The sequence below is a fragment of the Macaca thibetana genome, chromosome 19 (genome assembly GCF_024542745.1).
Source record: "Macaca thibetana thibetana isolate TM-01 chromosome 19, ASM2454274v1, whole genome shotgun sequence".
Classification (NCBI taxonomy): domain Eukaryota; kingdom Metazoa; phylum Chordata; class Mammalia; order Primates; family Cercopithecidae; genus Macaca; species Macaca thibetana.
The window spans coordinates 7151670-7162501 of record NC_065596.1 but is presented as its reverse complement, the minus strand read 5'-3'; the positions used below and the strand labels follow the sequence as shown (position 1 = coordinate 7162501).

At 50.8% G+C, this 10832-nt stretch overlaps 1 protein-coding gene across 1 annotated transcript in view; it reads right to left on the bottom strand.

Moving 5' to 3' along the window:
* BST2 (bone marrow stromal cell antigen 2) overlaps positions 1-10832 on the bottom strand; it is a 365601-nt gene that overhangs the window by 23938 nt on the left and 330831 nt on the right. The window lies entirely within an intron of this gene.

Genomic DNA, 10832 nt, shown 5'->3' with positions numbered 1-10832 from the left:
CTGGGATTACAGGTGTGAGCCACTGCACCCGGCCCAGGCCACACCATTTTCATCCACCGATTCATACAACCTTGTTTTATGTATGTTTGTTTAAAGACATCTTATTTAATATCTATGGTGGATTCATTCACATTGAACTCACAGCCAGCGGCACTGAAACTCATGTCTGCATGAAGCTTCCCTATAAGGGATTTTCTCCATGAGGTGCATCACAGATTTTTTTTTTTAAGTATTTTATTTTTGGTGTGATCATAGCTCACTGCAGCCTTAACCTCCCATGCTCAGGTGATCCTCCAATCTCAGCCTCCTGAGTAGGGACTACAGGCTACACTGGACTAATTTTAAAAAAGTTTTTGTACTGCTAGGGGGTCTCACTATATTGCCCAAGCTGGTCTTGAACTCCTGGCCTTGGGCAGTCCTCCTGCCTCGGCTCCCAATGTGCTGGGATTACAGGCGTGAGCCACTGAGCCCAGCCATCACAGTCTTTTGGTACTTAGGAACCCTGGACAGCATTTCAGTGTCTGGGGGAATTTCAATAGCAAAATCACCAACAAAAACCACAAGAACATGGCCAGGCACAAGAGTAAAACTCCATTTCATTCTTTTTTTTTTTTTTGAGACAGAGTCTTGCGCTGTTGCCCAGGCTGGAGTGCAGTGGCCGGATCTCAGCTCACTGCAAGCTCCGCCTCCCGGGTTCACGCCATTCTCCGGCCTCAGCCTCCCGAGTAGCTGGGACTACAGGCGCTGCCACCTCGCCCGGCTATTTTTTGTATTTCTTAGTAGAGACGGGGTTTCACCGTGTTAGCCAGGATGGTCTCGATCTCCTGACCTCGTGATCCGCCCATCTCGGCCTCCCAAAGTGCTGGGATTACAGGCTTGAGCCACCGCGCCCGGCCGTAAAACTCCATTTCAAAAAAGAAAAAAATAATGATAAAATAAAAAAAGAAATTCACCACCCTAAACTCACACCATCCATCTCCCATGAGTGCATGACCATGGACATGTGCAACGGCTGCTATGCGGCTGTTTCTCCTGTTTCTCCTCTGGGCTTTTGTAGCCTTGTGGTGGCCCACATTCTACTGCAGTTGTAAACATTCACCAGATCTCTGTGGCTTAGAAAAGCTGGCCAGGCGTGGTGGCTCACACCTGTAGTCCCAGCACTTTGGGAGGCCGAGGCAGGCAGATCACCTGAGGTCAGGAGTTCGAGACCAGCCTGGCCAACATAGTGAAACCCCATCTCTATTAAAAATATAAAAACTAGGTGTGTGTGGTGGTACACGCCTGTAATCCTAGCTTCTTGGGAGGCTGAGGCAGGAGAATCGCTGGAACCCGGAAGGTCAAATTTACAGTGAGCCAAGATAGCACCATTGCACTCCAGCTTTGGCAATAAGAGTGAAACTCTGTCTCGGAAAAAAAAGAAAAGAAAAGATAAACTAAGGCTGTCATACCTGGAGTCTCCTATCTGTAATCTCGGCACTTTTGGGGGCTAAGACACAAGGATGGCTCGAGGCCAGAAGATCGAGGCTGCAGTTTGCTATGATTGCGCCACTGTACTCTAGCCTGTGTGACACAGTGAGACCCTGTCTCTAAATAAATAAATAAGGCAGGGCGTGGTGTCTCACGCCTGTAATTCCAGCACTTTGGGAGGCCGAGGCGGACGGATCACCTGAGGTCAGGAGTTCAAGCCCAACCTGACCAGCATGGAGAAACCCCCATCTCTACTAAAAATACAAAATTAGACCGGGCGCGGTGACTCACACCTGTAATCCCAGCACTTTGGGAGGCCAAGGCGGGCGGATCACAAGGTCAGGTGATCGAGACCATCCTGGCTAACATGGTGAAACCCCATCTCTAATAAAATATTAAAAAATTAGCCAGGTGTGGTGGTGGGCGCCTGTAGTCCCAGCTATTTGGGAGGCTGAGGCAGGAGAATGGCGTGAACCTGGGAGGTGGAACTTGTAGTGAGCTGAGATGGCGCCACTGCACTCCAGCTTGGGCGACAGAGCGAGACTCCGTCTCAAAAAAAAAAAAAAAAAAAAAAAAAATTAGCCGGGTATGGTGGCGCATGCCTGTAATCCCAGCTACTCGGGAGGCTGAGGCAGGAGAATTGCTTGAACTCGGGAGGCAGAAGTTGTGGTGAGCCGAGATCGCGCCATTGCACTCCAGCCTTGGCAACAAGAGTGAAACTCTGTCTGAAAAAAAAGAAAAGTAAACAGCCTGGGTGCAGAGCAAAACCCTATCTCTAAGTAAATGAATAAATAAATAGCAAAGCTAAGGCTTATCTCTTAGCGGCAGTAGACTTTGGTAGTTGTAGTGGTGCAGAAACTGGCCTAATGGGAGGGTTGTTTTCTCACAGTGACGACGGTGTCGTCTAAAAAAACATCCAAGCTTTTACATAATTACAGTTGGCCAGCCATCGTGGCTCATGCCTGTAATGCCAGCACTATTGGAGGCTGAGGCGAGAGGATCACTTGAGCCCCCAGGAGTTTGAGACCAGCCTGGGCAACACGGCAAGGCCCTGTCTGTACAAATTAAAAATTAGCCGGGCATAGTGATACGTGCCTGTAGTCATGCTACTCGGGAGGCTGAGGTGGGAGGATCGCCTGAGTCTGGGAGGTGAAGGCTGCAGCGAGCCATGATTGCATTACTGCACTCCTGACTGGGTGACAGAGCAAGACCCTGTCTCAAAAAAAAAAAAAAAAAAAAAAAAAAAAAAAAAAAAAAAAAAAGGGGCTGGGTACAGTGGTGGCTCACACCTGTAATCCCAGCACTTTGAGAGGCCAAGCTGGGAGGATCTATTGAGCTCAAGAGTTTAAGGGCAGCCTGGGCAGCAGTGAAACACCATCTCTATGAAAAAGGCACACATGATCGGGCATGGTGGCTCATGCCCATAATCCCAGCGCTTTGAGAGGCCAAGGTGGGCGGATCACGAGGTCAGGAGTTTGAGACCAGCCTGGCCAACATGGTGAAACCCCATCTCTACTAAATATATGAAAAAAAAAAAATAGCCGGGCATGGTGGGCGCCTATAGTCCCAGCTACTTGGGAAGCTGAGGCAGGAGAATCGCTTGAACCTGAGAGGCAGAGGTTGCAGTGAGTCGAGATCGAGCCAGTACATTTCAGTATTCCAGCCTGGGCGACACAGTGAGACTCCCTCTTAAAAAAAATGAAGGCCGGGCGCGGTGGCTCAAGCCTGTAATCCCAGCACTTTGGGAGGCCGAGACGGGCGGATCACGAGGTCAGGAGATTGAGACTAGCCTGGCTAACACGGTGAAACCCCGTCTCTACTAAAAAAATACAAAAAACTAGCCGGGCAAGGTGGCGGGCGCCTGTAGTCCCAGTTACTGGGGAGGCTGAGGCAGGACAATGGCGTAGACCCGGGAGGCGGAGCTTGCAGTGAGCTGAGATCCGGCCACTGCACTCCAGCCTGGGCGACAGAGCGAGACTCCGTCTCAAAAAAAAAAAAAAAAAAAAAAAAAAAAAAAAAGAAAAAAAAATCCACACACATATATAATTCTGATGATTTTTTAAAGTAAACAAGGCTTTATTCAAGACTACTGCAGGCAAAATTGAGCTCAACTCCGAATCAACGAAGTTGTCGACAAGGGGGGATTTATAGCCGTGGAGCAGGGCAAGGGGGTGTCAGTGGAGAGAAAATTGTAAAGACTTGGGGAGTCACCTTAAACTCACTTAACAGGATCCTTGCTGAAGCCAGGCCAGGGCGATCAGCTGTCAAGAAACTGACTTAGCAGGATTCTTGCTAAAACTGGGCGAGACAGATCAAAGACAGCATGGGAGCCAAGGTCAAGGCCCAATGCAGAAGAGATTTCAGAGGACTCTGACTCAAGTTTGGCCAAGAAGAGAGTCTTTGTTGGGGCAGAGACCCGGCCTGGCCCTGGGAATCTGAGACGGGGGACAGTGAGTTCTCCTGGAAGGGGAGGTGAGCGGGGATGATGCAAAATGTACGCCCTTCCCCCAAACTCTTCAGCTGCCTTGGAAAAACTAGGTCTCTAGTGCTAAGGTACCTGCCTGCATCTCCTGGCTCCCAGTGCACAGACCATCTGCCAGGTCTCGCCCAGGCTCCTCTGGCGCCGGCCACAGAATCTGATCCAGCCAGAAAGCCAATGCCATTTGTCCTCTCTGCCGTCCTTCTCGACTGCCCCAAAAGCAGCCCCAGATCTCATTTTGGGGAGTCTGTGTGTGACCAGGGGCCTGAGGATGACCCATCCTGGCCTTGGGTCCGACTAGACCAATTGTCACTGATGACAGGCCACTCACCCCGAAAAATCCCAGCCCTCTGAGCCCAGGCAGGCCTGGGGACTGCATCACAAAAGGTTTGGAGGGGCCCGATGGAGCCCACCCCATGCTTCTGACTTGGGTATCATTGATCCTAACATTTCTAGGCTGAGCTTACATCATCTTGGGTTACAGAGGAAGGAGCTGAGGGCCCTGGGAACCACAGCACTCAGTCCAGGATCCGTGCCTATCCTTCTCTCCTTTTATTATTATAATTTTTGAGACTGGGTCTCACTCTATGGCCCAGGCTGGAGTACAATGGTGTGATCTTGGCCCACTGCAACCTCCACCTCCTGGGTTCAAGTGATTCTCCTGCCTCAGCCTCCTGAGTAGCTGGGATTACAAGCATGCACCACTACACCCAGCTAATTTTTGTAGTTTTTGGGTTTTGTTTTTTTTTTTTTGAGACGGAGTCTGGCTCTGTCGCCAGGCTGGAGTGCAGTGGAGCCATGTCAGCTCACTGCAACCTCCATCTCCCAGGTTCAAGAAATCCTCGTGACTCAGCCTCCTGAGTAGCTGGGACTACAGGTGCCTGGCACAACACCCAGCTAAATTTTTTTTTTTTTTTTTGGAGACGGAGTTTCATTCTTGTTGCCCGGGTTGGAGTGCAATGGTACGATCTCAGCTCACTGCAACCTCTGCCTCCTGGGTTCAAGCGATTCTTCTGCCTCAGCCCCCCTAGTAGCTGGGATTACAGGCACCCACCACCACACTCGGCTAATTTTTGTATTTTTAGTAGAGATGGGGTTTCACCATGTTGGTCAGGCTCGTCTCGAACTCCTGACCTCAGGTGATCCGCCCACCTCGGTAGTGTTGGGATTACAGGCATGAGTCACCATGCCCGGTCCTTATTTCTGTATTTTTAGAGAGACAGGGTTTCACCATGCTGGCCAGGCTGATCTTGAACTCCTGGCTTCAAGTGATCCACCCGCCTCAGTCTCCCAAAGTGCTGGGATTATAGGCATGAGCCAACGTGTCTGGCCTAATTTTTATATTTTTAGTAGAGATGAGGTTTTACTATGTTGGTCAGGCTGGTCTGGAACTGCTGACCTCAAGCAATCTGCTCACATTGACCTCCCAAAGTGCTGGGATTACAGGTGTGACCCACCGTGCCTGGCCATTTCTGTTTTATTGAGGCAACCTCTCATTCTGCTACCTAAGCTAGAGTGCAGTGGTGCAATCATGGCTCACTGCAGCCTTGACCTCCTGGGGACAAGCTATCCTCCCACCTCAGCCTCCCTAGTAGCTGGAACTATAGGTGTGTGCCACCACACCCAGCTACGTTTTTACTTTTGTAGAGATGGGGTCTTGCTATGTTGCCCAGGTGGGTTTCTCTCCTATTGCTTACTCCCAGGCACCACAGGGACATGGGTACTGAGAGTGGCATTTTTGGAGAGACATGATCCCAGCTCCTCTACTCAATAGCTGCTGACCCTGAGCTGTGGCTTAATCTTCTCTGTGCCTCAGTTTTTCCATCTTTACAATGGGAACCTCTTTGATCCTCTCGTTGCATGGGATACATGTACAGGAGAATGCACAGGAGCTGTGTCTCTCAGCTGCCTTTTATCAAGATGGAGAATCGCTCTGTGACCCAGGCTGGAGTGCAGTGGCGTGATCTGCGGTATCCAGGTTCACGCCATTCTCCTGTCTCAGCCTCCCAAGTAGCTGGCATTACAGGCACCCGCCACCACACCTGGCTAACTTTTTGTATTTTTAGTAGAGATGGGGTTTCACTGTGTTAGCCAGTATGGTCTCAATCTCCTGACCTCGTGATCCGCCTGCCTTGGCCTCCCAAAGTGCTGGGATTACAGGCGTGAGCCACCGCGCCCGGCCTCCCTGATGACTCTTGAATAAACATCTCTTGACTCTGCCAGGCCTTTGAAGCTGTAAGGTTCCTGCAGCCTGACATCCAGGCAGAATGGATGATGTGACTCCCCGTGAGTGGCCTCTGCTAGTGGCAAACCCTATACTTCCTGTATTCAAAGGTTGCAGAGGGGCTGGGCTCTGTGGCTCAGCCCTGTAATCCCATCACCTTGGGAAGCTGAGGTGGGAGGATCACTTGAGTCCAGGAGTTTGAGGCCAGCCTGGGCAACATAGGGAGACCCCAGTCTCTATAGAATTTTTTTTTTTTATTTTTTTCCCAAGACAGAGTCTCACTCTGTCACCCAGGCTGGAGCACATTGGTGTGATCGCGGCTCACTGCAACCTCTGTCTCTGGGGTTCAAGTGATTCTCCTGCCTCAGCCTCCTGAGTAGCTGGGACTGCAGGCACCCACCACCAAGCCCGGCTAATTTCTTTTCCTTTTTTTTTTTTTGAGATGGAGTCTCGCTCTGTCGCCCAGGCTGGAGTGCAGTGGCGCAATCTTGGCTCACTGCAAGCCCCACCTCCCGGGTTCACGCCATTCTCCTGCTTCAGCCTGGCGAGTAGCTGGGACTACAGGTGCTTGCAACCACATCAGGCTTTTTTTTTTTTTTTTTTGTATTTTTAGTAAAGACAAGGTTTCACTGTGTTAGCCGGGATGGTCTCAATCTCCTGACCTTGTGATCCGCCCGTGATCCTCGGCCTCCCAAAGTGTTGGGATTACAGGCGTGAGCCACCGTGCCCAGCCTAATTTCTTTCTTCCTTCCTTCCTCTCCTTCCTCTCCTTTCTTTCTTTCTTTTTTTCTTTCTTTTTTTAGACAGAGTCTCGCTCTGTCAACCAGGCTGGAGTGCAGTGGCGTGATCTCTGCTCACTGCAAGCTCCGCCTCCCGGGTTCACGCCATCCTCCTGCCTCAGCTTCCCGAGAAGCTGGGACTACAGGCGCTCGCCACCACACCCAGCTAATTTTTTGTATTTTTAGTAGAGATGGGGTTTCACCGTGTTAGCCAGGATGGTCTCGATCTCCTGACCTCGTGATCTACCCGCCTTGGCCTCCCAAAGTGCTGGGATTACAGGTGTGAGCCACTGCGCCTGGCCTCTGTCTTGTCTTTTCTTTTTGCATTTTTAGTAGAGACGATGGTTCACCTTGTTGGCCAGGCTGGTCTTGAACTCCTGACTTCAAGTGATCTGCCCACCTCAGCCTCCCAAAATGTTGGGATTACAGATGTGAGCCACGGCACCCGGCCATGCCTAGCTAATTGTTATATTTTTAGTAGAGATGGGGTTTTGCCATGTTGGCCAGGCTGGTCTTGAACTCTTGGCCTCAAGCAGTCCAATTGCCTTGGCCTCCCAAAGTGCTGGGATTACAGGAGTGAGCCACTGTGCCTTGCCTACTTTTCTTTTAAACAGATGGGGTCTTGCTCTGTTGCCCAGGCTGGATCGTAGTGATTCTATCATTGCTGATCTTCCTGCCTCAGCCTCCCAAGTAGCTGGGACCACAGGTGTGCACCACCATGCCTGGCTAATTTTTGATTTTTTTTGTAGAGATGGGGTCTCCCTCTGTTGCCCAGGCTGGTCTTGAACTCCTGGCCTCAGGTGATCGTCTTGCAAGACAACATCTTTGACAGACACTGTCCACACCCTAGAACATACCAGAATGCTGACAGAGCTTGTGTTTGCGAGGCCTGTGGAATTTTTTTTTTTTTTTTTTTTTTTTTTTTGAGACAGCGTCTGGCTCTGTTGCTCAGGCTGGAGTGCAATGGCGTGATCTTGGCTCACTCAACCTCCGCCTCCTGGGTTCAAGTGATTCTCCTCCTCAACCTCCCGAGTAACTGGGATTAATGGAATTACAGGCAAGGGCCACCACACCTGGCTAATTTTGTATTTTTAGTAGAGACGGGGTTTCACCATGTTGGACAGGCTGGTCTCGAACTCCTGACCTCAAGTGATCCACCTGCCTCGGCCTCCCAAAGTACTGGGATACAGGCATGAGCTGCCACACCTGGCTATGCAGGGCTAATTTTTTTTTTTTTTTTTTGCAACGGAGTCTCATTTGGTCGCCCAGGCTGGAGTGCAGGGGTATGATCTCGGCTCACTGCAACCTCCACCTGCGGGGTTCAAGCAATTCTCCTGCCTCAGCCTCCCAAGTGGCTGGGATTGCAGGTCCCTTCCACCATGCCCAGCTAATTTTTGTATTTTTAGTAGAGACAGGATTTCACCATGTTGGCCAGGCTGGTCTTGAACTCCTGACCTCGTGATCCACCGGCTTTGGCCTCTCAAAGTGCTGGGGTTACAGGTGTGAGCCACCGTGGCCAGCCTAATTTTTGTATTTTTAGTAGAGATGGGGTTTTGCCATGTTGGCCAGGCTGGTCTTGAACTCCTGGCCTCAAGCAGTTCGACTGCCTTGGCCTACCAAAGTGCTGGGATTAGAGGAGTGAGCCACTGCACCCTGCCAGCTTTTCTTTTAAACAGATGGGGTCTTGCTCTGTTGCCCAGGCTGGATTGCAGTTGGTTCAGTCATTGCTGATCCTCCCGCCTCAGCCTCCTAAGTAGCTGAGACTGCAGGTGTGTATCACCACGCCTGGCTCATTTTTAAATTTTTTCTAGAGATGGGGTCTACCTATATTGCCCAGGCTGGTCTTGAACTCCTGGCCTCAGGTGATCCTCTCACAAGACAACATCTTTGACAGCTACTGTTCATACCCTAGCACATACCAGGATGCTGACAGCTTGTGTTTGTGAGGCCCGTGGAATTAATGGAGGCATTTCTACCCTTTCGACTGGGGCCTTATGCCTATGACTTGGTGGGTAGGGGAGATCACCTCTGTTTATAAAAAAGGAAACTGAGTTTGCATGACTGTTCCTTCAGGCAGGTCTGCCCAGCTCCCGGAACACTCTGAAAGCCGCACGCCAAACCGGTATCGGGTGCCTGGAGTCTGGAGGTTTTGGCTGCAGCCCCAGGACCAGCCTTGCCCTGCGCCTCACCTGATTCTAGCTGAGATAGGAAGATGCTCGGTGACTCAGCTCTCCTTCCAGGCAGTGCAGACGAGGGGGACGGTTTTCAGCTGGGCCTCCCAAGTTGGAACCTTATAGTTTCCAAGGTTCAAGTTTGAGGTATCAGGAGGAAGAGCAGGGACCAGCCTAGGGTGAGGTTGTTGAGGTGCCCAGGGTGCAACTTTTTATTATTTTTATTATATTATTATTATTATTGAGACGGAGTCTCTCTCTGTCGCCCAGGCTGGAGTGCAGTAGCGCAATCTCGGCTCAGTGCAAGCTCCACTTCTCGGGTTCACGCTGTTCTCCTGCCTCAGCCTCCCGAGTAGCTGGGACTACAGGTGCCCGCCACCATGCTCAGCCAATTTTTTGTATTTTTAGTAGAGACGGGGTTTCACTGTGGTCTTGATCTCCTGACCTCGTGATCCGCCCGCCTCGGCCTCCCAAAGTGCTGGGATTACAGGCGTGAGCCACCGCATCCGGCCTATTATATTATTTTTTGAGACAGAGTCTCGCTTTGTGCCTAGGCTGGAGAGCAGTGGCGCGATCTTGGCTCACTGCAACCTCTGCCTCCCGGGCTTAAGCGATTCTCCTGCCTCAGTCTCCTGAGTAGCTGGGATTACAGGCACCCACCACCACGCCCAGCTAATTTTTTTGGGGGGGGGTGGGGACGGAGTCTTGCTCTGTAGCCCAGACTGGAGGGCAGTGGCATGATCTCAGCTCACTGCAGCCTCCACCTCTTGGGTCCCGGTTCAAGCAATTCTCCTGCCTCAGCCTCCTGAGTAGCTGGAATTACTGGCGTGCGTCACCATGCCGAGCTAATTTTTGTATTTTTAGTAGAGATAGGGTTTCACCAAGTTGGCCAGGCTGGTCTTGAACTCCTGACCTTGTGATCCGCCCACTGCGGTCTCCCAAAGTGCTGGGATTACAGGCATGAGCCACTGCCCCGGCCTTGCTTTATTTTTGTGTGTGCGTAAGGGAGCATGGTGGCATGCCCCTGTAATCCTAGCTACTAGGTGGCTGAGGTAGAATTGTTTGCGCCCGGGAGTTCGAGATCAGCCTGGGCAACATAGCAAAACACCATCTCTACAAAAATTAAAAATACAAAAATTAACCTGATGTAGTGGTGCATGCCTGTAGTCCCAGCTACTCTGGATACTGAGTCAGGAGGATCACTTGAGCCCAGGAGTTTGAGGCTGCAATGACCTATGATCACAACACTGTATTCCAGCCCAGGTGACAGAGCAAACCCCTCTCTTAAAAATAAATAAATAGGCCGGGCGCGGTGGCTCAAGCCTGTAATCCCAGCACTTTGGGAGGCCGAGGCGGGCGGATCACAAGGTCAGGAGATCGAGACCACAGTGAAACCCCGTCTCTACTAAAAATACAAAAAATTAGCCGGGCGCGGTGGCGGGCGCCTGTAGTCCCAGCTACTCAGGAGGCTGAGGCAGGAGAATGGCGGGAACCCGGGAGGCGGAGCTTGCAGTGAGCCGAGATCGCGCCACTGCACTCCAGCCTGGGCAACAGCGTGAGACTCCGTCTCAAAAAAAAAAAAAAAAAAAAAAAAAAAAAAAAAAATAAATAAATAAATAAATAAAAAGATGTTGAGGTGAAAATCACATCAACATAGAATCAACCATTTAAAAGTATACAATTCAGGTCAGGCGTGGTGGCTCACGCCTGTA